Genomic DNA, 26,100 nt, shown 5'->3' with positions numbered 1-26,100 from the left:
ATTAGTGGGTCGAGGTGCATCAATTATATCTTTAAGTGCACCTTTTCAATGAGCAAGGGGGGTATAACATTTTCATCGAATATGTTTGGAATTTGCAGAATTTAGATAATGAAAAGACAAAAGGATGTGTAGGGAACGGTCTAGAAACATACTTCTTGATGACGAGATTAGTGTTTATGTCTTTCACAAGGCACGTGACTTCCCTAATTTCCAGGAATCATGTAAACAAGAGATATAACCTATTGAACTAGATCACACGACCGGACTTCTCGGATCACACTTGTTTGTCTGGTCCACGGGCCTGTAGACCTGTCCAATCGGATTTAATCACAACTAGGCTGAGTAATCAGAGTAATTAAAATCACGATACATGTTGTACGGCAGCCGAATTCGGGAATACACCAGCACACGTTTTAGATTGTATTTATTATCTCCTGTGGATATCTGACAGGATAAAATTAGTATGGGCATGGAAATGTATAAAACTTTCAGGAACATGATTTAAAAAATATATTCAAGAGGAATAGACATTGAGGTATATTAGATATGGAGTTACTTTAACAAATGTCATCATAATTACGTGATGTTAATTCAATATAAGAAGATCGACGGCGATAGAAGGCTAATCTGAATAACGCGATGTTGAGACAAATAATATTGCAAATGCTTTACCGCCTCAGTGTTTCTAAAAATCGAAACCTCGATTCGAAATGCTAAATATCGACATCCACGTGAGCATGAATTAGTCGATGAGTAGAAAATTGGAGAATATCTATATATAACAAATGAAGAACTTTTGATATAATATTTTGTATGATGTTTTACTACCCATGAAGAATAAAACAAAACAAACATAATTTTATTCTATCATGACTGGTATATCGATACTCCCTTATACCTACAGGTGTAATACTGGCTGGTCTACGGCAACACAATCATGACGCCTGAGGCTGTATTGCATGGCTATCTATGCAATAAAGCCTCGTGACGTCACAGCTTCAACAAAATAACTATTTTCTTGGTACAATTATCTCTTTTTTTTAAGAAACTAGACTGGATTTACTTACATACAACGGGATTTGCGTTGAAAAAATGTGATTTTCATGTATTGAAAATTAACTTGCAGTCGCGTTTTTTTCATTTCTTTTTCAAATTGCGGTAAATCATATTAGTAAAATTGCATTGAAACGTCGAAGTATTCGTGAAAAAATACTCGTTCATATGTGGATATGAAAGCGTTTTACATTCTTTACTTACCACCACAGAAACATCACCAACGCGTATAACACTAGCATAGCCATGTCCATTCAGTAACCCCGCATTGCCCTACTTCCGCAGCAAAGGAGCATCAATAAAACAATATATGAGAGAACTGTCGCCAACTAGTGGCATCAACAAGTTGATATGATTTCAATATCAATGGGAAATCAAAATAAAACATAACATTTCCTCTTTATTTTGTATATCCCTCTTCCCCAATAAAACAAAATGTTAAATTCCTTTCGTTGTCATATTGTCATTTCCCAGATAATATGTACATGTAATTAAGACATTGATATTTTCATTTATTACTGTAATTTACTGTGATAGCGTATTTATTTCTCATTATTTAAATTGATTTGACCTCGATAACCTGATTATTGGTGTTTTTCTGTTCCTGTTTGCAGTCTGTATTTCAATCCTTTTAGAACTATCCCGTTCTACCATCAATTGTACGACACAGATGTCTTGTAAATATCATATAACCCTCTATTAGATACGGTTTACACTGACGAATAGCTCCGTTACATCTATCGGTAGCCTCATTCAATTCCAATATCAAAAACCATCAATTTGTAGCGATTCTAAACACAATTGTTTAGTTCTCCACTTTATCACCGTGACAGTACCGTAATGCTAACTTACTAAAAGGCATTAGTTGTCGGACAGACAGATAAATGTTCCTTTGACAAAGCCATGTAATAAATATACAGTGAAGGCCAAAACGTCCTGATGGCATATTAAAAGTCACTTAATCTTTCATAACGAAATCAGTTTCTTCTCTTAACCTCTTTATGGAACGTGCCATGGTCCATTATTGGTTTCTCAATTAAATCTACTGTTTTAGGCGTTGCATTCTAAAATGCTAGTGTTAAAGATATTTGAACTTATTTTAACTCATTTCATAACAAATGTACATGTACATACACAACATGAAGCTTTGTAGGAAAATAAGGAGACATAATTCATGGTATTTCGTTAGGGGAGCGAACGCTCAATTTATTGCCTAATAAAAGCAGCTTTGAATTGCACGTTAGAGTACATTATTATTGAGAAGCATCATAGGGTTTCTCCCTAAGCATGGTCATTATGATTCCGTACAAACATCGTCTACTTTGGTATTAATTAGAAACACCGCTGTCTGAAAATTAATATACACTGCATAAGCAAGCATTTATGGGATCGATGTTTCCATGAAGTTCCATTCCAAAAAGGAGAAAATGTTCATTTGATATTTTTCTTCAGGTTCAACATTTTAAACGGGATATATTCCCACGATCAAAATAGAAACATGATATTTCTGGCATAATGCGAAATAGTTCTTAATAATGTTTTTGACAAAAATAGCATTCTGATACATTCAACACTTCTATTAAAATGGAATTTATGAATACTAAAATATCTTCTTTGACATTTCATTTGAAATTGTCAAGCCAGTGGCAGCCAAACACTATGCTGTATAAACAGGAAACATTTCAAAAGTCTGAGTTTCAATTAGCTAGTATTCCCGTTTTATGTCTTTGTCAATGTGCTTGAATGTATGTCTTGTCTGCCTTTATTGACAACATCGGAACTTTACGAGACTGGCGGAGGACAGAGGAGAGTAATTAGATTCTCGGGTCTAGAGTTAATCAGATTCCTGAGATTTAATTGGAAGTGGTAACAGCGCCATTAATGATTAGAGACATGTCCACAGTATGGTGTGAAGGTTCACCGTCGTGGAAAGTTCATCGTCAGTCAGCGCATCCTCGCTCGCTAATACCAGCTTTGCCAATTGTTTACTAAGAAGTCTATGCGTTCACTAATCCTGAAAGTATAATGTCGAATATGGCCGTTATAGACATTAAATGTAACATTTGCATATCTATTAGCGGTATCGATACGCACAGTATACAACCAAGATGTTGCTGTAAGGAACACTAGAGTGATGCTGCTGCTTTGCCGCCGACAGGAAATATATGTGTGATTGGTGCTTCGGGCCAGACAAAGTTTAATAGTGTTCCGTAATATAAGGCAAATGTATATCAAGGACGGCCGACGACAAATATAGACAGGAATATAAAACGTATCAAAGAAACCCTACCGAAGGATACTATAGTGTATAATCAATTCCGTAGTCCCGAATGCTCTCTATTTCTGACTGGAACCTTCTGATCGAAACTAGAATAAATCATACATAATTTTATTTTATATTTAAGGATATCGCATAGCACATGGGCGATTCATTAAAATATTAGTATATTAATATTGATATCAATGTTTTATATTAAATTGACTTCAGTATTTCTTGTCGACAAGTGAGGAGAAACGTGCGTGTAGAAAATAATTAAATTTAAGATTTTGCTAAATTATTTCAATAAACATATGAACATATCCCCATCCGAAAGTAAACATATTTCATTTTTACAGTAGCCCTCCACTAACGCTACAGCAGGTATATTACCATTCCAAAACTCATATTATTTATTCCGTACAGAAAATGTGTTGAGATGCTGTTTTTTCCTCGTGCATCACATCTGCACAGGTGTTCTTTAGATCTGATTTTTCATATTGCACGTTTGTCGGTTATGGAAAGTAGTTAGTGCACAAGGTTCTTGTTTCATTAAGATATCCCTCCAAACGACCTGATATGGTAACAGAAATAAAAGTACTTTGGTTGTGAAATGCATGGAAGGTATGCTTTAAGTTTAGTGATGATGAATAGTAATAAAAAAAATAAGTAGGATATGAGTTTGTTGATTTAATAATACTGTGTGAATATATTGTATTTTGCATTAATGTTTACTTATGTCACATTACGTATTTGCCACGAAATGAAACATCACTTTATCGCAAAGTTTGTCGTTGGCTGGTCGCAAAAATTTCCAAATTATCATTTTTGAATAGATGCCATCTCTAAGGATATTCCTTTTGTGCATGAAAATAAAATGGTATTGATACGATGTGAAGATAAACAAATTAATCATTGTAATAGCATGTACTTGTAACAGAATTTCGCAGGGATGAACTTTCATCACCATAAATGACTTGCTTTTGCATCTGTTCCATTGGGGAACGACTTTACACAATAAGGTTTTGTACATCTGGTTCAAATTCCGCCTAATACCAGTATCTTGAATATCTTACGCTCTTCTTAGATTATTTATAATTTGTTTCTCTGTCTTGGTTCTGTCACTACGCACCGCTATTGTTTGATTATTTTTTCGTCCTTGACCCATCTGAAGCTGGCGTGGTGGCATTGTTTCTCTTTGATAATGTTTATGCGGGTCTCCAGCTATCAGCACCCCTTGGATTACGTTGGCAGTTCCTTTGCTCCGTAGTCTGCCAGGCGGTTGTGTATAGCTGTACAGATCGCATGTGTCAGTATCACCGTAACTTTACTAACAACTGTTTTCTGATTTATCGCACACAGTACTGGAACAATTAAATGTTCAAGTCTTGTTTGTAAACCCCCTAACAGTTGTTTCACAGCAGGATTACAGGTTAGACGTTTCACTGTCTGGAGTTTTTGTTCCGACGATACAGCTTGCAGATTGATATATTTAAGTGCACATGATCTTTGGCATTCCATCTTTGTCTTCATTGTCTGGTATTGCTAATCTTCTTCTTCTATGGGTCCGACAAGGGACCAGAACAATGAATTTTTTTGTATTTATTTTATATTGTCAAATGTATATTGCTCCCTGTCCCCATTGCAGTGCTGGGTCTTCATCATTGGCAGATATATTTTATATTGCAATGGATAATATTATTTCAGAGCTTCCAACTAACTGTAAGGTAATAAACATTAAAACGGCGAGTACAATGAAGTTCTACAGTAAAACCACATTGTCACGATTACATGAACTGGATTTTTCTCTTGAGAGCTTTCAAAACCACAACATTCCTTATAGGTGTAAATTATAAATTTGCACTGTCTGACATCGTAATTTGTCTACAAACAACCGGCCTAGATGTTCAAGAAACTAAAACATCTTCTCTTTTCGTTGATTTTAACTTCTCTTTTTAACTTTATCAGCATCTTTATTTTCCAGGTTTTTTCTTCTTTCAAACATTATTTCACTGAAATAATTAGACTGTAGATTGTGATATTACTCCAATTGTTTATCAGCGACAATAACACGACATCATTGTTAAATAATATTAAAGAACTTTGTTTGTTTATTTCGTTGGGAAATCATTTCGCGATGTTTTCTTCTTATTTATCAATTAGAATTACTCGCGAACTTTTTTAAAGTAGTAGTAAGCTATGCAGGTTATTTTTCTAACCATTTTTTCATTTTTTTCTGTGGATATCAATTTTATTACACAATAAAAAGTGTGGTTTTATTTTAACGGCCAAAAGAAATAAGAAACGTTCCTGTAGTGCATGGTTAGTCAGTTCTAAATTCCTTCAGCATGACTGATGCATCCACTTTGTTTTGCAAGCTTGCACCGTTCGTATCTTAAATTGTATCTTCCGTTACTTTCAAAACCAATTGAATGAACAGGACATTCGTCTGTCGCTCAGACAGTGCATGCTATACAACGGTGTAATACGTATCTGTAAAATAGCTGAAATGATTCTGATATATGGTTTCCAGCAGGTACACATAAACTAAACTCGTCATATTATGACGAAGTAACTGCTATTTGTGGCAGGTGTCGTCAGAATCCATGCCATATGGTATATGAATATAACTAGCAACGATGAGGAAAGAGAGAAAAATGTTGTAAACGGGATGAAATGCACATGTGTTATCCAAGATAAAAATGATCAAAAATGAGACTGAAAGGTTTCCGACAGGTATGCAAATGCAGCATGCTGCACAATATGTTGTATACTTTACCACATCAATAGCCTGTTTCCGATGGCTTGGCTTCACGTTTTAGGCGTATATACTGTGAAAATGTAACAAACGTTTTCTTCTTCCCAATGACTCCATTATAATCCATTATATGGGCAGTGACATTTATTTATTATTATACAGGTGAACTGTTTCATAAAATGTATTATCCGATAATCTAAACATTTTTCAATACTAAATCGTACCAGGTATTTTTATGAGTTACAATTCAATGATTTCATAAAGTGATGGTAATCCATTCTGTCTTATCAATTCGGTTATCAAACATTCTTCCCTTTTTCAATGTTATCATATTTTCCTATAAGTAATACTTCAAAGTGACTGTTAAATATTACACCCTCCAATTAGCAACATATAGCAATAAGGTCGGGATCCTGTTGTGATGCCAAACAACAGCTGAGTGAGATCAATGCGCTTCGCGATATCGAAAGGTAATGGATATGTTTAACTGAAATCAATGCCATTGTGACAAACATAACGAATAGCTTCTTTTAAACACCAGGTCAAACGCAATTGTGTAATGAATAAATATAATCAAAATATATCATTTTAAAACATGATATATAAATATAAAAAAGAGCAAGAGTCCTACTTTTACAAAGAAACGCGACAAGACAATACCTATCCTTCCAAAACATAAGGACAATCACTCATGTAACGTATTGCATACACGGGATGCCGTCATGATATGATTATAGCTGTTAATAGGACGTTTTTCTTTATCGACCAAACAAACAACAGTATTAGTGGTTCTATTTACAACCAAGATCATTTAAAGATGACCCCCCATCCGCCCCCATCTGTGCAATGTTTTGAGGTGTGTGGATGTCTGTATGTTGTAGAAGGCGGTATATTCGTGTTGTGTCTCCTTGTGATAGTGGATGGCTTGCCCTTTTATAGCGCTATCTCACTGAAGCATGCCGTATGACGCAATATATATGGCATACAAGGAAGACCGTCACTACAAGATTGCAGCTGTTGATGAGATGTTTAAAATAATCGACCTATCTTTCAACTAAAATCTCTTCCTTTATTAATGATAAATGACAAGTTTGATATTATGAAATGTGTTATCTGATATTATTTAAGTGATAGCATATTCAATTTTCACATTACAAAAGTTGAAATTGCTTCCTCACTCCGAAACTATTTAATTATTTACAAGAACATCTTAGATTTCGATATTGGACAATTTAGTTTCAGAGACTATCATTCAACACCGATCATAATGTAATCAAGCAATAACGCGGTTATCGTCGAATCACAAGGGTGAAATAATATTCCTAGCTTGACATTAATCACTTCTACCCCCTGAGAACTTACACGCATCACATTCATTCGCAGTGTAAATTGTGGTTTATCAGATTGCACTAGCTGACATTTTAATATGGTCATACAGCTGTGGACTTTAGGTTAATCTGAAAGTATTCCTCTTTCTGTGCAATAGTTCTTAACATGTACATTTTGATTATGTTCCTTCTTCGAAATAATTTCCTAGGTTGTTTTATATACATGTACATGAAGACTCCTACAATCCGCTTCAAAAGTCATTCTATTTAGCCTGTAGTTATATTTTATATATTTGAAAATTTATATTTGAAAACATATCTTATGGTTATTTTATATAATAAAAAATTTAAAAATTGTCTTTTACGCACCCAGATAAATGGTTTTTTTCAATAAATATACTCTGCATGCTATTGATATAGTTTAGCTATAACCTCTGTATAATTAACATAAGTTTACTCTGTACATTATATTTTAAACAATCAGAATGGAAATGGTAATCACCACCCCTCCTTTTATCGACTAGATTAAGATGCAATCTCCCGTTTTGTAATTTTATCTAATTTACCGATTGTGTGTATCACTTCAAAGAGAATGTTACAAAATTAAACCTCTAATCAGTAACACACACCAATCAGGCTGTAAGTACGGTTACAGAGTAACAACAGCTGGTACAGGTTTCAACGCTACGGAAAATCGACAAAATTTTAGCCTTATTTGGTACAAATATATTTAATTACCGGCAATATTCAAAATACAATGGCCCTGCAGGTAGGGCGTTAGAATTGTACCTGCTGCCCCTATTGCATGATCGTAAAAGGCGACTAAATTTAGGATCTTATCTTTTCTCTTCTTCCTAACTGACTTTATCTTTCCTAATGCCTTCCTTGGCATCGCCTCACTTTTGGCCTTGAGTTGAGCGTTCGCCCCTGTGAGGAAGGCTCTGGGTTCTGTCCCCTGGCCGAGACACACCAAAGTCTATAAAAGTGGTAGTTTCTGCTCCTGCTTAGCGCTCAGCATACAGGGATTGGGACGACTGGTTCGCCCGTTTGTCAGTATGTGACCGGGTGGGATGTGTTGCTTGGTGTCTTCGGCAGCATGCTTCAGTGATATAGCACTATAAAAAGGGCAATAGTTCCACTATACAAGAAGACACAACACGAATATACCGCAGTCTCCCAAAACACGCACCTCGCACAACATACACGCAACACTACGCATACATGGGAGGCCGTCCTTACATGACCATAGCTGTTAATAGGACGTTAATAAATCAAACAAACAAACAATCATAATACAAACTTAAAATCGTTAAAATGGAGATCAACGAAAGCTCCATAAGATATTTAAACCAAGCGTCCGGGACAAGTAAACGTTCCTTGTTCCATCGATATGGATGCGGGTTACATTTGAGTCAAATTGTTATGTCAAAGAGTATCGTGTTACAACAAAGAAGCCGAAAGCCGAATGAAGATGCCGATCATGTCTGACCGTATTTCGTAAACAGAAGCGTAATACGTCTGATATTAACGACCTTGAAATTTCCATATTTTTTCTCAATATGTGCTTTCTTACAACCTGAAAAAAATATACCGAACTAATTAACAGCGCATTTACTGGTATTTGAGAATGGAAATAGTATAACCTACGTGTAGTTTACTGAGCTTACAGTGATAGCATATTGCGACATAGCGTTACATAATTCGATATGTTAGCATAGTCCATACTATTTGATTGTCTAAAACATATTATAAAGTTGTACAAATTGATATACTCATTTTCGCGTATGAACACAAATCGCTTATTTCGATGGCAAATAATGAAAAAGCAAAAACCATCGCCGCAAAAGTGTGTCAGGCATATGTTACGAAATTAAATCTACAAATCGCAGTTAGACATGAAAATGTTAAATCAAAATATCGACTAAAAATTATATGGGTAAGCAGCAATCTTATCAGATGTAGACGTTCTCGCGATAACCCGTCACGATCAATTACATAATTATGTGTGGGAGGTGGTATAATATATGAATTGATATCTACAAAATCATCTTTAAATGCAAAACGCTAACATATTTCTACGTAGTTTTAACATAGGAAAAGGAAGCAAGACCCGAATTACATTTTTTTAAATGGTTCGTTTTTGCCATATAGACTATAGACATGTAATGTTTCCTTTTCGATGATTTCGATCACTGTTGTTTGTATAATCGTGCGATATATTTTCTTTTGCTAATCTATAATATGTGCATTTACGAACTGTTCCTTTACTACATGGCGTGATTCTTTGTTGTATTTACGTGCTAGATTGCAATGTATTTGCTCACATCTATCCTTTAATACTTATTTTTCTCACGTTTCATCACACCATATGCTTGCTGCTGCAAATATTGATGCTTCCGAATTATAAAGTACCAAAATAATCACCAAGTTTCACCAGTAAGTAACAGTATCCACACGACGAACCTGATGTAGAGGTTTAAACAAATGACTAAACCTCTGAAGTTTCACTCTTTGAACTCGGACGTAAATAATAAGATTGACGTGAGCGGCGCGAGCTAATGTAAACTTTTGTTATATACTTGAGGGGATGAGTCACAAAAGTTTTAAAACAGACGGCACATCAAAATTATCAGCAGACAAATTTGGGGAGATTTCCCAGGTGGAGATGGCTGGGGAGAGGTATATCGGTGAACTGATCATGGATTTTTTTGTTGCCAAATTGGAGGAGATCGTCTGGAGATTTGACCACAATGCAATAAAATTAGCCAACAAGGTCAAGAACGCCGTGCACATGGCATACGTTTTATGGTTAAAGTGTCTGTAGAGAATGCAACTGCACTTCAATAAAACATCAAAGTTATTCAAGTAATCTAATTTTTCATAAATGTAGCCTTTGAAAATACCGTGATTTGGTTACCGCTGAATCGCGGAGGGCAGACTAGTAAGGATAGGTAATGCTTATTGTGATTTATAACAGTTCTCTTCAATGGAAAGCAAGCGATTACGGGACAAATTATGTTATACTGACATTAGAGTACGGTATGTCTATAACCGATCGGGCCTTGTTTATATTATTTATGAAATATACTTTTTTACGGTGATCGAATGATTATTTATCTAAAAATCCTCTAGCTTATACGTTTTTGGGAATCAAACCAGCCCGTCCTTAAATGCCATTGGTCTAAATTTGTTATGTATTGCACATGTCGGTGGTTTAGAGATATATGTTATCTCCTGTCTGTATAACTCTTTTATTCTTTGTCTTATTAACAATAAAAAGATAACCTTTTAAAAAGGAGACGTTTATATAAACATCACGACATTACAATTTACTGTCTGCATGTTGAGGATAAGAGTTTAAATGATGGAACACTAATCGCTCGTATATCAAAGGTTCAGGTTTTAAGGGTTAGTTGTAGAATGCAGACGCCGTAACTACTTGACCACCCAGCTCAGCATCTAGACCACGATACAGACTTCGAGGGTTATTAGTGGTTGGGATGTGTTATTACCACTCGCTTACCCCAACTACAATTAGGAGTGTCGCCATGTTTTAATGAGAGTGCTGCAGTTAATACATAGTCAGTCATATCAGTCACCAATCAGTGGCTGATGAAGAAATGTCTTCAGGATATCTTTGAATTGAACTCTAATGATGTATATCATTACCTCATGCATTGACAAAATAAACGTTCAGATCCATCCTCATGTTCAATTTCGCTATGACATATGTAGCCGACTGAATATTAGATCATAGCGACACCGGTGGTTGATGAAAGTTGTATACATTATTTTCAATATTATATTCCTCACGGAGTCGAATAATTAAATTAAATCTGGCATACATTATGTTGCAAAAGTTCTCTCTTTAAGGTAGATTTCCACGGATATATTCCAGTTTTGATAATAATTCATATTAAACATGAAAGCCAAACTCCTCGTTTATCGAACAAATAATTACGTCATGCTGTTGACTGTTTACAAAAAAAAGCCCCGAGGAAAAAGATGGCTGATAACCATGCACTCGAAACTCGACCCTGGCTGTGTAGCGGTAATGAAGCACTGGCTCATCGCCACGTGGTCAGGTTCATCTTCAGTACTTAGCGAGAGAATCACTCACAGGCAGTCTCCCTCTATAGTATGTTCAATATCAGGCGTACTGTTATATCAGGTATTGGTACTTAGCACCCGCGGGCACCAGTGGTTGTTGACGATGTTATTGATAGTGTGACGTGATTCTCATTTAAACTGTCAGTGGTTGTTGACACATTTACGTCAGTGTTATTGTGATACATTCTACAGTGGATATTGATGTCAGCTACTGAACCTTCTTCCCGCGATCATTGACGATGTTCATTATAGCTTTGTTGTGATCTTGTTTGAAATCATCGCCTGGTTTGAAGATCAATTACATGGATAAGGCTTTATGATAAAATATATATATAGCGATCACCTAGAAAAATGTTTATTGATTTGGCTTGAAATCTTCGCCTATTCTTGGATATACCTGTTCTGTTACATATAAGCAACGCTGCGCGATCTCCTAGATGTGATGTGATTTTACCTGATTCTGATGCTATTTAAAGTGTAATGATTCTCTGGAAAAGCTGTGGTGTGATTTTGCCTGAAATCCTTGTTTGACAATTTTGATGTCAGCGTTTTATTGTCGTTCAATCAATAGCATAGTGCGATCATTTGTAAAAGCTGTGTAGTGATTTCGCTTTCTTTCTGCTACTGGTGTTTTTTCAGCTTGTTTTTGACTTTACTATATGTATCTTACAATAATCTGGGTGATGATATTCTGCTTTGAACCGTCTGTTCCATTTGACACTACTGTTTCGACCTTGGATGTTATCATCTAATATGCCAATGGTACGTAAATACATTTGTGAAAAGAAAATAAAGCACGAGAAAATTCAGATAAATTATAATGCTGCTCCCGATGATGTTTTTTGCATTTAAACATCTAGCATTTTCCGTGTACGAGAGATATATTTACATATAAATAGTTTGATACTTAATCAGACTTTGTAGAAATATTCATCCAATATTTACATCTCGTTATCATTCCACATGATTTGAGACAATTTACATTGGATGAGCAGTGTGTTATAGGTAAATACATGTTTCTATACCAGTCCGGAAATCCATGTCAGCTGCTATTTGATCCGTGATAAGACTTTTGAAGAAAAAAAATGAAAATTGCCATGTGCACCACAGAGATATGTTAACGATAGCGAGTTTTTTTACGTTGCAGATATTTTCACGTATAGGACTGATGCTTGTTTACTCGGAGAAGACATATAGGAGACCAACCTCGTCTGTGGGTAAGTCAACACAGCTGTCTTTTATCGCAAAGGAGATCTTAAATGAGTAGTGCTATGTTATTTGTTTCCTGATATGATAATTATCTTGATAATTAATTATGTCATAACGCTTAGTCATTGTGGCATCAGTTGCATATTAATGGGGTATATTTCGCGTTGCAGAGACTTATGTGATTAGTTTTGTCACATACGTAATACACTGCAATTTTTGTATATGCTTATGTTGCTAATAACTTGAAGCGGTCTTTGTAGGCAGTACGGTACGGGATATCCATTGTGACGTCATAATATGAACAAATGACGTGATTCGAAGATGGCGTTTCAAAATAGCCAACTTTTGAGTAATTCACTTATTTTGACCATGAAACAGTGTAAAGACTCGCTTCATAAATGTTTTGAAAAACCCGGTAACCATACATACACGAGCTATTATATTTCAGCGAAATTCGCAAAACTTTCACTGGAAAGTGTAGGAACTATTTGGATAAAATGGTTTTCTTAATTGCGATTGCAAAGCAACAACAAAAAAGAAAATCTACATATACAACTTTTCCCTATAGAAAACCAGAATATCAAGTAGAGAATATTCGTTGCACTTTTATCTTAAGTTTAACTGAAAAGTAACAATTTCAGTTAGATATCCAAATATCTTGTGAAAGGCCAGTCAGTCAAATCGTTAGTATTCAGTAACACGCGTCAGATATACACTTCTAAATCTATTAGCGATTAACGGGATAACTTATACGTCGGGTCTATCAGCGTCGGGAGGGTATCAGTTCTTTGATCTGGAGGTTAGATTACGGTACAGTGCAGTCATCCCGTTGTGATTGTAATCAAACATGTGTATATAGATTATATCAGGGTGAATACCCTTACCTTAAGAATCAGTTTATTCTATCACATATATATCACGAAAACCTAATTGGCGATAGAATTAAACTTTTTATAAAGACCATCTGTGTTATATGACCACTCTCTTAACTAATTCACCCCTAAAATATCATAATGGACAGGTCTAGTCTTTATGTAGGTAGAGCATAAATATTTCTTCGGGAGTGACCTGTGTATAAAGACCTCTTTTCAATAAAGTATAGTGTCATTTTTGTATTCTTTATAAAGAAGCTGAACCAATTCTAAAATCTAAGGGGTTGCAATGTAATTACAAAATGACAAACGCAATTTATCGAAACATGTAAATGTAATTGGTTATGGTTAAATCGTTATGTCATATTGAGGTTATTACAAGGTCATACTATCAATTAAATTTTTAATGATTAAAACACTTTTCTCTAAAATTGTCTTTGACATCATAATCGAAAAATTGCAAATATGAACGACATGAGTCTCGCAATTGGGTCAATGCAAACGACTGCCTTAAAGAATCTCTCTAGATTTGACCTATCATGTGTCTTTTAGGATGACATGGCTATCCGAAATAATCTAAGAAAATGCCTACTATTCAACAGCCTTTATGTAAAGCCGAATTCTTAAAGGAATTTCCCTTGATAGTTTCAACATTGCCGGAAAGCTCAGTATCATTACGTCACGTTTCCTAATGTAGAAACAAGTCAAAATAGATTGATATATTAAGAAATTTCTCTGTGAAATTTGATGCTTATACGTACGTTTACCTTACGGAGTTAGTGAAAAAAAATTCTTTAATACTCGACGTACAGGTAAATGATCTGTTTGACTTCGGGTCACAGCAGGTAGCTATTTATGATGTAGTGTGATGAAAGGCATTGTCTTTGTGATGGAAAACAAAGCCTAAGAAAGTCAATATAATCCTTATATGAACACTTTTAGAGAAATAACATTCTTTGATGAGGAAATGTCAAGAGCCACTTTACCGACTAGCGATATCTATTATGGTAGAATGATGGCATTCTTCACTACAAGTACAGCATATTGAATTACTTATGGAAACCCGTTGGCGATGTCAGAACACATAATTGCAAAATAATTATTGGCCAATTATTCATGCACGTTCATGTATATTTCACAAAAGATTACTCACGTGAAGGGATCTTCTGAAATGCACTTCCCATACTACACGTGTAAGTAGTAAGAAGTGGTTTATTGGTTTCATCGCTATTGTGTTGATACTTTTTAAACGTCTAGAGTGATGCAAGGACATGATTGTACAGTCACGTATAAAATTAGAAATTTAGCTAAATCATAATACTGCTTATTACACCTATTTATCATCTCTTTATAATAGCGAAATACGAGTGTTGCCATAAACATACAACTAATAAAATAATTTGTTTACTTCTTATAGTTTCGGTTTCATTTGTACACTTATGCTAATTTCACAAAGAAATATTTTAAAAATCACTTTTGTTATCTTCTGGTTTAGTATGATAACTACCCGGGTTTTTTTTAATTTAAAACATAATTCTACAAGGAACCGCAATCTTGTTTCATTTTTTTATCATCATGACATATAACAATGACTAAAACCATACGTCGACTATACATTTCTATCTCTATAGATATACAGAATGCGCGAAATCTTGATAACGCCAATAAAAGAACAAATATTTATCCCATATCATAAGTTCCTGGTTCAGTAAATTTCCTTCTAATAGGTCATTGTCATTGCAAACCGAGAAGGTATCAAGTGTTATTGAGTTGAATGGTATATTACTAAACCTCGAACATATAATGCGATAGTTTGAAGTACACAGGCATAACTCAAGTGAAGTAAGTGTTCAGCATTTTACTATGCGTGCGGGTAATATAATACTGGTTTAATCAATTAAACGTGAAGATATTCACTACCGTCATGACGTAACTATCATCTCCGAAAAGTCAAGGTTAAATGTTATCGGTTTTAAAACTGAAAAACAACATGGCTTTTTTCTTCTTTTCGTTCTTAATACTATTCAAGATTGATATTCTTGAGTCAGTATTAGAACAACATCAGTTGAACAATTTTTATAGATAGTAATTTTCGGGAAATGTACTCATAATGAAAATTAAGATGCTTTTAATAAACATCATGTAAATTTAAGTTATGAATACCAACAATTCTGGATCTATACATGAAGATGCATTTCGCGGATGGTTTGTTTACACGTTTTTACAGAAATATTTGACATACTTCAGAACAATAGTACTATAATTAACCTTTACACGAATATGCTTCGTATAGATTGGTTGTTTGTTTGCTTGATTAAATTAACGTCCTTTTAACAGCAAGGGTCATGTTAGGACGGTCTCTCGTTATTGTGGTGTGTAGCGCGTATGAAACGTGTGTGGTGGATGTTTTGGCAGTCTGCGGTACGTTCGTGTTGCGTCTTCCTATATAATGGAATTCTTGTCCATTTTATAGTGATATAACACTGAAGCACAGAAACAGACGTTGACCTCTATATCATCAGTGAAAATCTATAGAACAAAATAAAAACTGGAGCATTCCTCCATAAACAACATTCGTAATATTTAAAATATATCTGACTAATATGACTGAAGGCAAGGCCTGAAAGGGTGCAGCCAGATGTTTTAATATGAATCATGCACGGCATAGGAAGAGCGAAGCTCTACTTGTTTATTTTATTTTATTTTACATATAGAAGACATAAATTTAGAAATAAAAGGACACATTTTAAACTATAGAAGTATATGATGTAACAATTGTCTAGCATAAACTCAAAGAAATGAACTCAAAGATTAGGATTTCTCTGTGTCCATTCTAGTGGCGCGTATGCGAATCCTATGATTTCGCTCCATTTGTTGCTCATCTTCGCCTTATTGGATGTTTTGACTGTAATCTAAATTTTTTAATTTTCAAAGTGTTATTATTTGAAAAATATTTTTTTTTAAATGTTTAATTACCCCTGTTATGAATTTGCATTATTTAAATATGCATTTACTGGGGAGAACAGTACCGGAGCAACGCACAACCTCCCTATATGTATGAAAAAAATGGCGGCCGCAAACTGAAGTTGTACGTGTGTAGGATTGAATTTTGAAGATTGTATTTTTCTTATATTTCATGTATTTGTTACCTAAGAAGTGCTTCGCACTTCGTGCCCTTCGGACACGAAGGGCTGTGCCCTTATTAACCTTCGCGACATGATCTATGAGCCGCACTTTTAAATAAAAGGTAACGAAAGTAGACACATATAAAAGTTAACTGATGTTATGATAGGGGACCTATATTGCAGACTTTGTAACACTTTTTTTCGAGGCATGTTGGTTCTGGTAGTATATCGATCAAAAAGTCAGAAGATCGGTAACTGAAACGATAAAAGAGGTTGCATAATTGTATAATGGGTAAAACAGCACTTAAAGACCAATTGTCGGGTCGTAAAATAGAAGTGGCTCCATTATGCTGTGTTGATCTTCGTGAAGAACCGCCTGCTTGTCTGTTAATATTTCGACATAGAACAATGGTCACTTTTGTCATCTATTGTTAAACGTTATTATGACGTAACAGCGGACCATGTGCTACTGATCTGGTGTCAAAGAGTATAAAGACACCCCAGAGACCAAGGTTGCATCCTGAATCATTTTTTAAACTTTTGTTTGATTACCGGATGTTGATAGTAACAAGTAACGGGATCAAGTAGACATGTTGAATAGTACAAAGATGTCCCCATGTACAGGAGCGATTTCAATGTTTTAAATCGTACACGTTTAAATATAACACAGTACATGAATATGAGCCTGTATCTGATGTCAAATTTGCATCATATGGACGAGGCAATAGCACGTCCTCCTCATAGTAATTCTTCATGTAGGGTCCCTCAATAATCACATTATTCATATAAAATATTCCGTCTTTGCATATTACAGAGTTAGCTCCCTTGCGGGTAGGTATCGATTGTTACGTCATTATTTTGTGAGCGCAATTCGCGTCGTTTTCTCCGAAACGTATGACGTTGCGCTCCCAAACACATGACGTCACAATCAATACCTACCCGCAATTGCAGATAACTCTGTAATTTGCAAATTCGGAATAGAATCATCTCTTACTCATACATGTTTGATAAAATACACATTTGCTGTTATAACATAATTAACAATGAACAAATACCTATTGTTTCGTTAATTAGATGTAACATCTTATGAACACCAAAGGTCATTAACAACGGTCTTCCACAGGTGTGCAAGGTGTTGTAGCATGTTAATGTATGTTTTGGGAGGCTGCGGTATATTCGTATTGTATCTTCCTGTAATAGAAAAAATCTTTTGATAGTTCAATAAATGGAAATCTTGGATGATTATATACATGTACAATGCTTTAGCTAAAGAATACATTAAAGGGATAATTCAGTCAGGCTAATTTTGTTGCATAACCATGAAGCAAAATATAGCCTATATATACATTTATATTATTTTTTTTTTGCATTCCTTTTGGAACATATAACATGAAATATAAGCAAATTCCACGTCATTGTTAAGTATTTTAATTAATACCGTTGAAATTGAAAATGGTTTAGCAATACTATTAAAAGGGTATAAACATATATAAGGGTATACCATAAGCTGAGCCAATGTCATATACGTTAAATAAATGAAGTACATAACAACTGAGGAAATGATTTTTATGCAAGACAATTTACCTAATAAGGAAAACGCACTACTGTTAGAACGATTTGAGTAATTCTAGACAAAATATGCATTACTCCACGAGCAAAGGCCAGGGTTCAGTATACAAGACGTCCGAAAACAATGTTTAATGCAAACAGCGAATATTGCGTCTTCATTTCACCATCATAGGCTTTTCACAGTAAAACCAACTAACCTAACTTCCATTAGAACATGTTGCTTTCCGATAAATGTGCAACTGTTGATGTTCCCTTCAACAAAATTTTGTCCCTTTGAAGTCAAAGTGTTAATCAATGAAAGACCCAAGTATTGTTCTTAAATGAAAGATCGAAGTATTGTTCTTCAATGAAAGAACGAAGTATTGTTCTTCAATGAAAGATCGAAGTATTGTTCTTCAATGAAAGATCGAAGTATTGTTCTTCAATGAAAGATCGAAGTATTGTTCTTCAATGAAAGATCGAAGTATTGTTCTTCAATGAAAGACCCAAGTATTGTTCTTCAATGAAAGATCGAAGTATTGTTCTTCAATGAAAGATCGAAGTAATGTTCTTCAATGAAAGACCCAAGTATTGTTCTTAAATGAAAGATCGAAGTATTGTTCTTCAATGAAAGATCGAAGTATTGTTCTTCAATGAAAGATCGAAGTATTGTTCTTCATTGAAAGATCGAAGTATTGTTCTTCAATGAAAGATCGAAGTATTGTTCTTCAATAAAAGATCGAAGTATTGATTTTTTGTTCAAAAATAGTTTAAGGTGTTTAATGTGTTAATATGTAAAAAAAGTCAATATATTTTATTGAATAAAGGAGGGTGTAATGATACAAACATACAAAAAAAGTTAACAAAAATTGAGAGAATCCATCTCCGACTGTTAAAATGTAACCATTATAGTAACCATTATAGTTACTGCATTCAGGTGGCAATTATTGGAATATGAATGCCAACTGGACAGTGGCAAATTTAATGAAGCGCACTGAAATGAAAATGTAAAGAATTTTAAATAAAGTTGCAAATAAATCAAAGGTCTATATTTTTATGCAAATTTAAAAAGTAATGCTGTGGTATGGCACATTCAGATCTAAATGTTTGAGCATGAGATTCATAAATCTAGGGTATTTCAGTAAGAGTTAGAAAATATGGCCAACTTCAGCGTAAATCGATTGCTACAAATATTTTACGAGTTTATCAATACTAAAACCAAATAAAAATGTAAGCAAACAAGCAGTTAAAACCGCCATGAACTAAATACGGCTACCCAAACTGTTTAAGGTAGCTGAATGACGTCAGCAAAAACCCTATTTTAGGGTCTCTTAGTGGCTGTTCATGTGAGTTTCTTTCTATTTACCAATAATTACATCACTGACCTAGACCGGACTAAGCGTTTCTATGTAAACCAGGCAAACAGTGTATCTCATCTGTTTCATGGACGTCACTTAAACGTTCGTAAACATCAAAGTAATTATATGGATTTATAAATTAATCATGTTGAATTTTGTGGTTCAGTTTTTAATCATAATAGAAAGTCAATAACTGTAGATGGCAATTGCAATATCGCTGATCATCTACGAAGACAGCCCGGTATCATAAAATCTTTTAATGTTTTTTTTTTATTTATAAAGATGTATCTATTGAGATTTCCATTATCTCTGACGAACTTTATTCTGCATGTATAATCTGTTTCAAAACACGTCGCTATTTGTGCCGATGGTTTTCCTATTCCGTCAACACGCCAACACTCTATTCTCACTAACACTATACTAAGGAACAATTCAATACCCTTTCCTTCTTCCAAATGAGAGACTTAAAAAATCATACAAGACCACACATTAGGATGCCCTGGAGACAACGACCAGATTATTAGTAGAATGGACTATTCCATTATATTTTTCACCTATCCTTACCACCCTGACTCTGTTCAAATATCACAGTGCAACCTTCTGTTTTTCGATCACCAGACCTCTATCTAATTCCCGTTAACCACAACACTGAAATAAACAATGACCTAGAATACTACATTGACCTATATATTGTAAATGTTTTTCAGCAGGAGTGAAAGACCTATAGTACTGGAGTGATGTTACCCAATTACCAAAGGTGTAATATAGACAACTCCAGACCGATCTCTTATTGTCTCCTATTGTCTTCTATTGTCATCCAGACGGGCACGTGTAGAGCAGAAACAAACTACTGTCGAAGTCTCTCAGTACCGACAGAGTAAAAAAGCAAATATAATTAAGACAACGCTGCCTGACGAGAAAGACCGATATTGCTTCCGTAATTTGATTCGTTTGAATGTCTTACAGTCTAATCGCTCTTGTTTCGTAGATGGCGCTGCAGTAAACACCTCCTGTGTCGTTCAATAATTTTCTGTGATCCAGTTTAATGGTGAAATTAATTTAGTCCGTGACCGGAAGTGTTCAAATTTGTTACATGGCACTGTCAGTATGCTTGAGTATGAAGCTGTCTTTTCAGAAAATGGAACATAAAATTTGATGTCAGTTTTGGTAACCGTGAATCTAAAAAGCGGTAGGCTCTTTTTGAGAATGGCATGCCTAATTAACCACATTTTGCTTGCAAAGTTGACCAAAACTACGATAATTTAATACCGGCTTCTCGCCTAAGTTTATTGGCGTTCTATTGGAATAAAGTCCTTCATTGTTGTAGAAATTCTCAGATCCGCCATTTTATTGTCGCCAATAAAACCAAACCAGTTTAATGTTATTAGTACCGCGTCTTCTGGGACACGAGAGTAACTCTCGTCCTTGGGCAGGAAAACAGCTTCATAAATCACAGCTGTTTCGTCACATTCTCCTAACGTCTTGAATAAATGCAATATCATAACTTTTACGACTATGTTGAGAGCACTATCAATATTTAATCACATGTCTTGGTAGAAATCAATATGACTTAGACGGATAATTGGTCATTTACTGACAGCTGTCCGGAGGGAATCGATATCAGAATATTTCCTAGTCACCAATCATTGTACATGTGTATATCCCCCTTCTAGCGTAAATTATTCTATAATTATACTGATATTGAGGGAAAAGCCCTAGTCTTGGCTGATACTTATTGGTATGGAAGTTGTAGTCTTTTCAAAATCTAGTCACTTGACAACCGGCTGGGACTGTAAGTACGCTGAATGTAAGGGAAAGTATTAAGGTCGTTTACGATACTATTGTTCTTTATACTATTGTGGACGGGGGTTTAGTGTTTGAGAAAAAAATAACCAACGGGCGTGTTATTTATTTTTACGAATTTTTGCGATGCAGGTTAATTCAGGAATGTTTACCCTCGTGTAAAATAACAATTTCACCTATAGTGAAACGTTTAAATCGTGAAATTTAGTGTTCACAAAATATTTCATGTTTGCTTTTTTCTTTTTTATTATTATTATTATTATTAAATTACAAGCTAACCGATACTTACATTATATATATCATAAATGACTTCTTAGGTAAAATCTGTGTTTTCGTTTAAATATCACATACAGTGTATATAAAAATAATGATAATAAAAAAGCTAACCGACTTGATGTATAATTCATTTTTCACAAAAAAAAATAATACGGGACGCCACTTGAAACGTCATGATATACCCGTTCATATCAAGAGGTCTCTAATTTACTAGTAAACGTTTCACTCATAATTTGCGTGTCCCTGTGTTTTGGCTACTTTTAAGGTGACTAAGATTGCATTTTACGGTCTCGGAATAGCAGTTGAGACGACTTGTTTTACATATGTTCATAGAAATTTAACTGTCGAAAACAGATATATCTAGATTTTATATCCGATGAAAGGTTCCATAATATAACACCACGATCGAGAGTATCGTGGGTAGCGATAGGCCAAGGACACCTCCTTGCAGGCGGTGTATGGGATTTGCAAATTATTTAGTCTAGATGAAATAAATGTTTATTCTAATTACTGGTTTATTTAAAAAATGAATGTACTTGCAATATTTCCAACGTTGGACATTTTTGTTTTGCTATAATTAATGTCGATGCTGCTATCGTTTGTGGGATGAGATGAGATGAGGAGGTTTTGCTGAGTCATCTCGGTTTTCCCAGTCGACACCAAAATAAAACTTGTATTGTAAGATAGTGACCGTGTATTCTGTTTTCCTGCAACTTTTTCATTATTCATACAGAAGATGGTATTCAAAACGAAAGCAAATTGCCTGTTATTTACACGATTTCGCTCAAAGCGAAACACTTGATGATCAAAAGAAGAATGCATTCACTAAACCGAATGAGTATAAACACCTTTTTACTACCGTGGGAAATAGGTAAGCGACGTCATTCTGGTGATTGTGACGTCACTGTTTGGCGGGACTGACTGCCGTTTCATTCACTCCTACTAAAAGTGACGTCACTGGAGTATTCGGGATCAAGTCATCAAATTTAGAAATTGAATTAAACGAAAGAAATTAAACATTTATTTACTGACATCGTACTATTGTCCTATTGCAACTATTACATGGAATTCTTATTATTCGGTATCGAGTTCTGTGCCCGACTAATACCGATATTAGTGCTAAAAATGCATTGTTTCTTGATATTGTTCCGCTTCCTTTGTTGACTTTATATTCGTAAAATGAAATTAACCTGCGAAGGGCGTCAGGGCGCTTGTTTTCAACGGGAATAAACACCGTAGTGATAAAGGCCTTCCAAGTATGGCAACAGTAAATATTTGCATCTGGGAAATAGGGACACAAAAAGTCGATTTTCTCCAAAAGTAAGTAAGTTACACTACAATAATGTTGCTGGAACACTTAAAAAATCGTTCTGATTTAAGAACAATTGGAATTATGAAGATACATCTTACAGTATTTTTATTATTATTATTATATATAATGTAAGCTAACAAGCTAAGCGATATTTACATAATCCATAATTTATTTTTCGATTATGTGTACATGACGTACATAGCAACTATTTTAAATAATGAATAACTTGCGTGCTCCTGTGATTGGGCTGAGTTGACCAATATTACATTTTACGGTTCCGGAATAGCAGTTAAGATGGGTTGTTTTTATCTTGTACACACGTTCCTTCCGCATATTCATAATTCTAAATATAACTGTCGAAGACAGATATATCTGGATCAAATATCCGATGAAAAGTTACTTAATATATAGACCACGATCGAGTGTATTGTGGGTAGCGATAGGCCTAGGACGTCTCCTTGCAGTAGTTGTATGGGATTTGCAAACAAAGTTTTAGTCTGGATGAAATAAATTATTTGTTTTAATTATTAGTTTATGTAAATAATGAATGTACTTGTGTCATACTTCCAATGCTTTTATTTTGCTATAATTAATATCGATGCTGCATTCGTTTGTCCGATGAGGTGAGATGAGGAAGTTTTGTCGAGTCATCTCGGTTTTCCGTGCCGACACCAAACTAAAACTTGCATTGTACAGGTAAGATACTGACCTGTATTCTCTTTATCCTACAACTATTTTATTATACATACAGAAGATGGTATTCAAAGCGAAAGTTATTTACACAATTTCGCTCAAAGCGAAGCGTTTCTTTGATGATTAAGAAAAGATGCATTCACTAAACCGAATGAGTGTGTAATCCTTTTTACTACCGTGGGAAAAAGCCTATGTTAGCGACGTCATTCCGGTAATTGTGACGCCACAGTTTGGCGGGAATGACTGACGTTTCATTCACTCCTTTTAAAAGTCACTGGAATGTTCGGGATCAAATCATCAAATTTAGAAATTGAGTCAAACGAAAGAAATTAAACATTTATCTACTGACATCGTAATATTTTCCTATCACAACTGTTACAGGAAATTCTTATTATCTGGTATCGAGTGGTATGCCTGACTAATGTAGATATTAGTGTTGAAAATACATTATTTCTTGATATTATTCCGCTTCTTTTGCTGACTTTAAATTCGTAAATTGAACTTAACCCTCGAAGGCGTCAGAACGTTTGCTTTCAACGGTAATAAACACCGTAGTGATAAAGACCTTCCAAGTGAATATTTGCCCCGAGGAAACAGAGAACAAAAATTGATTTTCTCGTAAAGTAAGTAAATTAAAATACATTAATTTTGCTGGAACACTTAAAAAAGTCATTCTGATTTCAGAACAGCTGCGCCCTTATTAACATCCAGGCCCATGTAAGGACGGCCCTCCATATATGCGGTGGATAGCGTGTATGAAGTGCGTGGTGTGTGTTTTCGGAGACTGCGGTATATTCGTATTGTGTCTTATTGTATAGTTGAAATTTCGCCCTATTTACAGCGATATATCATTGAAGCGTGGCGGGCCATGAAAGAATGTTGTTATAGGAATGACTGTCGGATATGTTCGGTATGTAATGCTAAAAAATATTCCGTATGTCCGGGTGGGGAATTAAGGTTTATTGACAAACGCTATAAATATCTTATTAATTTGACATGCTGCATATTGGATTGTTACGATGCCGATCGTAAATATCTCATTATCGGGGTAAGGATGTCGATTATCGCTGATACGTTTTCCAAGGATACTTACGACCGGAAATTAGGTCACATATTAACGGATGACAGAGGGTTGACAGGATCAACATTTCCTGATTGTGGTTTATCTAAGTGTTGGTTCGGCATTGATAACTAAAGACCAAATAAAAAAGAGAAGAAATTAACTGTTGAAACAATATTGATTTGGATATTTGAAACAGTATAGTGAAAATAAAGAAGAACAGTTTTGGAAAAGAGGAGCTCTGAGTGTCTGTATCAACAAATGTGGGTCAATCAGTAATGTAATGACAAAAAAGAAGTTAATGTCTAAAAAGAGATGAACGTTAAAAAAGGAAATGCAAGTTAAAATACGAAAAACATTTCAAAAATAATATGAAGGTCGAAATTCATTAGGTTCTCAGTAAGTATACTAGTGTTACTCATTTAGATTGTTTTAACGGCTAATTGATTGTCAAATAAAGGACGGTGTTAAGCATTCGTACCTGTGTGAGTGACCACATCTGTTCTTCAACGTTTATAGTTTAAACAACGGGTCCTTGATAACACGCCACCGTCTTTTACATAACGTTTATTCAATAAGTCCCCCTTTATTGACGTTACGTCACTCACAGTATGTTATCATCTTCGCTTTCAGAGCATGTGTACTTTGTGTGAGGGTAGCGATATGGTAATTACCACTGATATTACAGACATGATATCAAACCTTCATATCGTGAAAATGTTTGCAGTAATTACCGGGTGCTTAGCTTATTGATCTGCGTGATGTACGCAGTGGGTAGAGGCGTTTGTTACTCATTACCGCCACACGTGCAAGATTGGAGAGATTAATATAGACAAGGGTATATTAACACAGCATCAATTTCCTGGACAGCGGTGGCAGTTTGAAAGAGATGTTGGGTGGATCACCGTGGAATTATTTTAATCAAATCTCTAGGGAAATGGTTGCGAATGCACTGTGGTTAAAATGTTTGACATTCTACCATCAAGGTTTTTTTTGAGACCGAAGTGGTCGTGAATACACCGGCGTTGAAATGTTTGACATTCTACTATCATGTTTTATTTTGGTACTGAAGTCAGATACATTAATTTTGTTGCTGCCATATTCTCACTACCATAGCCTAGTGTGTTCTTAAATAACTAAAGCCGTAAATATTGCATATCGCACTTTTATTTTGGCGCCTTATGCGCTTTCATTGAAGTTCTTATTAATGTACAACGCGACACTTTGTCAAATGATTTTCCGTGTAATGAGCCACCGCATTCCGCTAATTTTTATCAGCAATAGCAAACCATAGTTTACATTTGATCTCGCTAAAATTTGTTTTCGCTAAATAAAACG

General features: G+C 34.9%; 1 protein-coding gene across 1 annotated transcript in view; it reads left to right on the top strand.

Annotated features, from left to right (window-relative positions):
* Positions 1–11,528: 11,528 nt before the first annotated feature.
* Positions 11,529–26,100, top strand: part of LOC138328570 (uncharacterized) — a 38,309-nt gene continuing 23,737 nt past the window's right edge. Inside the window, exons 1-2 of the mRNA XM_069275439.1 lie at positions 11,529–12,268; positions 12,654–12,723. The gene's annotated coding sequence lies outside the window, so the exon portion shown is untranslated. The remainder of the gene's footprint in view (positions 12,269–12,653; positions 12,724–26,100) is intronic.

Source organism: Argopecten irradians, chromosome 7 (genome assembly GCF_041381155.1).
Source record: "Argopecten irradians isolate NY chromosome 7, Ai_NY, whole genome shotgun sequence".
In the NCBI taxonomy this organism is placed as follows: Eukaryota; Metazoa; Mollusca; class Bivalvia; order Pectinida; family Pectinidae; genus Argopecten; species Argopecten irradians.
The sequence above is the reverse complement of the archived record's forward strand: the minus strand, read 5'-3'. Positions and strand labels throughout refer to the sequence as shown.